Source organism: Schistocerca piceifrons, chromosome 5, assembly GCF_021461385.2.
Source record: "Schistocerca piceifrons isolate TAMUIC-IGC-003096 chromosome 5, iqSchPice1.1, whole genome shotgun sequence".
Lineage (NCBI taxonomy): Eukaryota > Metazoa > Arthropoda > Insecta > Orthoptera > Acrididae > Schistocerca > Schistocerca piceifrons.
In genome coordinates this window covers 696098474-696106086 of record NC_060142.1, presented here as the reverse complement: position 1 = coordinate 696106086, position 7613 = coordinate 696098474, and positions in this window count along the sequence as shown.

Genomic DNA, 7613 nt, shown 5'->3' with positions numbered 1-7613 from the left:
TGTGGAAGGAAAAGTGGTTAGTCAAACATATGATGGCGCTTCAGTAACGGCGGGCAGAGAAAGAGGACTACAACAATTGGTGAAGCAGTTCTGTCCCTATGCGGTGTTTATTCAGTGTTACGCACACCAACTGAATTTGGTACTGTTACATTCCTCCAAAATCATACGACAAGTACGCATGTTTGTAAGTGATCTTACTGCATTCCATTCGGTTTTCAGCAAATCATCCAAACGAACTGTATTGCTAACTGAGAAAGGATTTAAACTGTCACATGCGAGCAACACTCGCCGGAACTTTCGTTCCAGGGCAGTTTCAACATCTAGTAATTTCTCAGGGCTATATAGTGTTTTTAATTACATATTTGATGGTACACACTCTCAGTGGGACCCAGAATCTTTGAGCTGGGCTGTGGGAATGAAACAACGGATGGATGATCCTACGTTTGTCTACTTGCTTTGCTTCTACCGAGGGTGCTTTGTTTATGTTAATCATCTCTTTAATGTTCTTTAGTCAAAATCTGGCAGTATAACTGCTTGCCAAGACGAAATAAGAATTGTTTTGAGAAACGTACGACAATTAAGAACAGAAACATTCGTTGATGAATGCATTAAATGCAGCTTGTGTTTGAATGGCAACTTATCATTCTGTGACAGTCAAAAGACATATCTCAGGACACTAACTTACGAGATATTGGATTTGCAAATTGTTCAGATGGATAGAAGGTTTCAAGACTTTCCCCAAATTCAATTTGTTGAACTTTTGAACGAAAAGTGTTTCCCGAACTATCAAAAAGAATTCCCAAAGTTGAAACTGCTTCAATTATTAGAACAGTACCCTTTTTTCAAACAAGAACAACTTGAAAATGAACTGTGGAACATATAGCTGATGAGAAAAAACACTGAACATATACGCTGATGAGAAAAAACACTATCTCCAAGAATCCTCTTAAAGTACATTGTCAACAATGATTTAGACTCCGTTTATGAAGTAACAACGAAGTTCCTGCGTTTGGTTTTGACCCTACCCGCAACTATAGCAAGCAGTGAACGAAGCATGAGTACTCTTAAACGAGTGAAGAATTATTTAAGGAATTCAATGTCCAACATCCGGCTGTCGTATTTGAGCACGTTAGCATTAGAAAAGACGCTACTTGGAGAGCTAACCAGTGATCAGATCTTTGTAGACCGAGTTATAGACTTATTCGTGGAAAGAAAAGACAGGTGCATTGCACTTGTGTACAAGAAAATATAAGTGCTTCTTCTCTTGCTGCTGGAGCTCTACAAATTTATCATCGTTTCTTGAACAAGTTAGTTATTATTATTATTAGTGGCGGTGGTAGTGGTAGTAGTAGTAGTAGTAGTTGTTGTTTTATTTGATGCATTTTGTTTCATTTGTTTAAATTATCGTTTATTGCACCATTTTGTCTCCCTATAATCACTGCAGTCTCCCCAACCTTTTCAACCACACTACGCCACTGGTATCAGAAAAATATTTCCAGAATCTTCTGCAGAAGACAGGATGTTTTTGTTTATTTCAGATGCTGCTGCCTATATGATCAAAGCAGGAAAAGCCCTAAGAGTATTTTATCCTAATTTGATTAATGTGGCGTTCTTTGCTCATGGAGTACATCGCCTTGTTGAAGAAGTACGTTCCAAGTTTGTTAATGCAAATAAACTGATTTCACCCACAAAGAAAGTGTTTGTAAAGGCTCCTGCTCTCATCAAGCCCTACAAAGAAAACCAACCAAATGTGCCTTTACCTTCCGAACCAGTGGTAACTCATTGGGGTACGTGGGTCGAAGCCGTGTTGTTTTACAATGAACGTTTCGAGACCACTAGTAAACGACTTCGGTAGAGTAGATGCATCGGCAGTTTGCCAGTGCAAGGATGCTTTTAATGATTCCGGTATTAAAAAAGACATTACTGTGTTAGCACTTATTTTTTCCATGTACCAGCAAGTATTACAACGCTTGAAACTCAAGGTTTGGCATTGGATGAATCTATTCAGTTAATGAATAAAATTATTCTGGCTGGCTCTGAGCACTATGGGACTTAACATCTGTGGTCATCAGTCCCCTAGAACTTAGAAGTAATAAAACCTAACTAACCTAAGGACATCACACACATCCATGCCCGAGGCAGGATTCGAACCTGCGACCGTAGCAGCCGCGCGGTTCCTGACTGAGCGCCTAGAACCGCGAGACCACCGCGGCCGGCAAAATTATTCTCGTGAACTCCTTATTGCCGGAGGCATTCCCAAGGAAACTAAAATGTTTTCAAACTGTTCTTTAAAACAGCAATCCACGCTTTGAACCCTTGTGCCAAAATGATAGTTTTCTTAATGGTACAGGAGATTTTTTTTTACCAGAAACAATAAGTGCCAACATAGCACCCAAATTCAAATACTGTCCAGTTAAGTCAATTGATGTAGAACGTCATTGAATGATCGAAGACACAATCTTACTACTGAACATTTGGAACAGTACTTAGTTGTTTATGTTTACAATAATAGAAAAATGCAAAATAAATTGTAAATGATGCTTTGTTCCAATAGTATTAATTAAAAGGTAGTGCTCTTCAAAAAATTCATGATTGTATGTTGTTTTTTTAAATAAAATATTACAGAGTTTTTGGACGTGCTCCTCTGCGTGCAGTACATCTCGAATTTGTTCCTGTACATATCGATTGTTTCGCTACGAGTCACATCGCATCCTCTTGTTACCGACAACAATAGCAAAGGAACAATTCTTAAAATGCGGTATGCGTCAAATAATAAAACAATATGTGCATTACATCTCAAAGTCAAAACTGTGCGCATCAATTACGAGGAAGAGCACCAGCCACGCGAAAACTCGGTTCATTTAGAACGCTTGTATCATTTTCTGAGTACTTTTCCGTTGGCTGGTGCTCTTCCTCGTAATTGATGCGCACAGTTTTGACTTTGAGATGTAATGCACATATTGTTTTATTATTTGATCTAGCATATTTCGATACTTTTCAGCCGGCCGCGATTGTCGTGCGGTTCTAGGCGCTTCAGTCCAGAGCCGCGCTGCTGCTACGGTCGCAGGTTCGAATCCTGTGTGATGTCCTTAGGTTAGTTAGGTTTAATTAGTTCTAAGTTCTAGGGGACTGATGACCACAGCAGTTGAGTCCCATAGTGCTCAGAGCCATTTGAACCATTTGATACTTTTCATGCATATAATCCGGTCTCTAGCAATAACATTTGTAATACATAAGTTGGACCTACTTCCTTGCACCGGTGTAGAGAGCTACGGCTGCTGGGCAATCATCACTCTTGTTTACATCAGGTTTATTCTTATGATGAACGAAGTACCAGTATAACAGAGATTCTCTATCAAATAGCATGATTGATTGCCACCCCTCTTCCAGTGAATCATTATCTTACCATATTTCCAGAGACAGACAAACTAAATGGCTGTTCGCACCAGATCATACAATATAGTTGCATATTTGCCTGGTGTGTCAGTGACAAAACCAGAAAAGGTTTCACGACTGTCAAGGCCTGGGAACTATTCATCGGCGATGATTTGATATTAGAGGACACAAATCTTTACACATAGGCTGTGAAACCTCTTTATAAATTCAGCCAAATATGACCAGGAAACTTATAAATGAGGAGTTTAAAGTATTTTTCGGTCTTTTGCACTTTTCTGGTGTTTTTCGTAGAGGCAAAATAAATATGGAAGAATTTTGGGACACCTATTACACAGAGACATAACATTCTCTCCCAAGTATGTCACTGTGAAGATTTCATTTTCTTTTCAGAAATATTACATTAGGTAATATTCACACAAGATATCAACGATAAAGTGATAAGATGGCCCCTATATGTTATGTTACGTTGGGCTTCACAAAAAAAAAACTACAGAAGGCATAACACAATACGAGAGTATCTTACAATGAATGAAATATTACTAACTTTCTGAGGGCGAAGTTTTTTCAGAATGTAAATTCCTTCAAAACCTGGAAAGATTGGGATGAATATATTTATCTTGGCAGATGCAAAACTGTACTATATAAAAAATCTGAGTTTAATATGTGCAACAACTAGCAGGTTTCTTCCCAGTGAGCAACTCACCTGACGAGGCTTCTAGGGCCACTGAAGGAAACAGGAAGTAATATTACCCTCACCAGTTGATTCACAAGCTGTAGTCTTATTAGGAAACATTAAATAGGTTGTGGGGACTTCGCACAAAAATAAAAAAGAAATTCCTTTTTAATTCTTGCTTCAGGACATACACAAACACATTTATCAATATTGGGACTTAGTGACAATTTCACATTGTTCTTATGTGTACCAAAGAAAAAAATGTGCCATCGGTGAATACAAACAACGAAATTGATGAAGAAACAGGTGATCTGAAGAAGCTAGAGATTATTATGTAACTTAATTCAACAAAAAATGCAGTGAATGTGGTTGATGCCTTGTGTTCAGAATATAACATTGAAAGGCAGACAAGACATTGGTTACTGTAAAAGATACGTCTTGTTATTTTGAACATTACTGGTATAAATGTATTTGTAGTAATACACAAAACAATATAGACTGGATATTTCACGAAGGTTATTTCTCAAGCAACATAGGCCAGCATTGATTAAACCACATGTCAGAGAGAGCTAACCTGAAGAATCTTTCAAGGAACATCCGACAGCTGTTTGGGATAACTGCGAAGGAAGTGATTCCACAAGGCAAACAAGTTTACCATTATAAAATCAAAGACAATTTAAAAAAATGTAAAAATTCTTTAAAGTAGCTATATGTGTTAAATTCTGTTATTTTATATGAACATTGTTCAGATAATACAGATCAGCAATGAGTATATCGTAAAGAGTGACAACCCTTTTTTATTCAATTGTACTATGCACTAAAATGAGTAATACTGCGTGTAAAAATCCTAAATTCATAATTTGTTAGGACATACACTTTGTAAACTGCAAGAAATGATTTTACAGATTCATGAATATTTTTAAATGCCGAATAATTTAATTTCCAGATTTTTGGAAGAATAAAACCTTATTCTAAAATACTAAGTGTATCCTAAATATAAATACTAATAAACAGTAAAAGAATTATTTTTAGCAGTGCTGTTTAAACTTATGTCTTTCTTATTCTGGATTGGATCTGACTGACCCAGCCTGTCCATATTTGTTCCTTTTTCCCCCTGGTCTACTCTACAATTAAGAAAAATGGAGGGGCGGTGGATGTTGGTGGTCATGCGTGACGGATTATGCATTACTGGGGCATCAAGGGGCAACAGGCACTCGTCAGTAGGTGTGTAATGTGAACTCTGAACAATCTGCTGTAATGCCATGGAGGGGCAAGTTAGATAACACACTGTGACATTTGCCTGTTTCATTTCATCTTTGATTGTCCTTGGTCTCGATGTACCGTGTTGCCTACTGGCTGAAAAATGGGGGTTCAACACTGACTACTCTAAAGAATGTAGCCCACAGGTGCACGTTTGCATTTCACAGTTCTTTACTTTCACTGTTCACAACCCCCCCAATAATACACAGTTATATGGCCAATGCACTATTTTTTAACTTTCGATAAGCCTCATTAATAGGTTGCAGTGAAACATTCACATACTGCTACAATAGTTTACTGTTGAACATCTATGAGCAGTAAAAACCTAATTTCACAGTTCACAGTTTTTTTGGGGGATATTAAGGTACATATTGAACAGACACTGTCATTGTTTTAACACACAGCCTATTTGTATTACACTTATTTCACAGTTAAATTGATCTAACCAACACACGTTCATCATCTGAAACTCGACTGTGGGCTGACTGTCTGGGGCCCTTATATATCCTCACAAAAATAGGCACTGAAACACACATTGTTAGATGTTTCATTTATAAAAATTACAATTAAAACATAAATCATTAAATTAACTGAACACATGAAAAACTTCCTTATTTTTAACAGTTTCTTCTGCTACAAGGGTTAAGCTGAATTATTTGTTTAGATGATAAAATTAACAGATATTGTTATGCAAACAATACTTCTGACAAAACTGTTTAATTACTTTGGAATTCATTAAGGGCTGGCTTTGCTAACATGCTAACGAATAGACCCAAATAGATCCTTTAAGAAAATTACTAGTTGTTCCTCCAAATGTTCATAATTAGTACAGCATTTATACTTGTTTATAATTCAACTATAGGATTTAAGTTACAAAACAGTTACTGATTGCACCCTACAACAAAAGATACTAACTAGGAATAGTCAAAATAAATTAGAAAATCAATTACATACATACAACTAAGCGCAAAATTAGATCTGGTATTATATTCTTTAAAACTGAGGTACAACCTTTCTCTTTTATGGATTAATGGTAATTAGTTCGACATGAAAAAATGAATTTTAAGGATGCAGATGGCAAAACAAGAGGGGAAGTAAAATTATCCTAGCTGGTTTCGTCACAATGCTGTTCAGATAGACTGAAATTCTGTAATTAGTCATTTCCTGACTTATTTGTCTCATTAAAAACACATCTTATTTATACAAAATCATTCAGGATTACGCTACAGGCTAGGCATACTTCTGCGAAGGTTCGTTTCTTAGACATGCTATTGTCGACAGTTTCTTGGTGTTTTGCTGACATCTGTGACAAGGATTGTCAAAAATGTGAATGGATGTTATTGAAAATGTGTGCACACCTATTAAAGTTTCGAAGCTAGGTTCTTCAGGCAATGTGAACCACATGTCGGAGAAACACTGGAGGTAGGGTTGTCACAACTGGCAACTCAAAACTTTCAAGCAAAAGGTTGCACTTAATAGATTACACATGCAATTCTTATTAATGTTCATCAAGTTTTTATCTTCACACAAAAGCTAAACAATTGTCCTACTTGAAACTTAAAATATTTGGAAGTTAGCAGTTCTTTACCATATACATAGGTGAAAATCAATGGGCTTGGGGCTGGAATTTATAGACGTACTTGTCTGATGTATCAGCCTTTAGAAGTTAATTCTCTTGTAGAACACACTAACAGTACTCCAAGCAGCTCATATTATAGTTTATTTTAACAAGAAGTTCACTTTCTGCAGACTTCACCTTGGGTTTGAATGATTATTCCTTAGAATTGTGGGCTAGCAACTCTTTCTACATTGATTCCGTAAGAAGTTAAGTCTTCTGGGAAAGTATTTTGAATGTTTCTATTAATTTTAGCTGTGACTCACCTACAACATAATTTAATAAACATCTGCATTTTGTTTGACACTTCGTGGCAGATTAAACTGTGTGCCGGACCAAGACTTGGACTCAGGACCTTTGCCTTTCGCGGGCAAGGTTCGCAGGAGAACTTCTGTGAAGTTTGGAAGGTAGGAGATGAGGTACTGGCGGATCTGAAGTTGTGAGGATGGATTGTGAGTTGTGCTTTGGTAGCTCAGTTGGTAGAGCACTTGCCCGCGAAAAAGGCGAAGGTCCCGAGTTCGAGTCTCGGTCCAGCACACAGTTTTAATCTGCCAGGAAGTTTCATATCAGCACACACTCTGCTGCAGAGTGAAAATTTCATTCTGCATTTTGTTTATTTAAAGAATTACAACATGAGCACAACAGGTAATATTCTCAGAAAATGCAAAA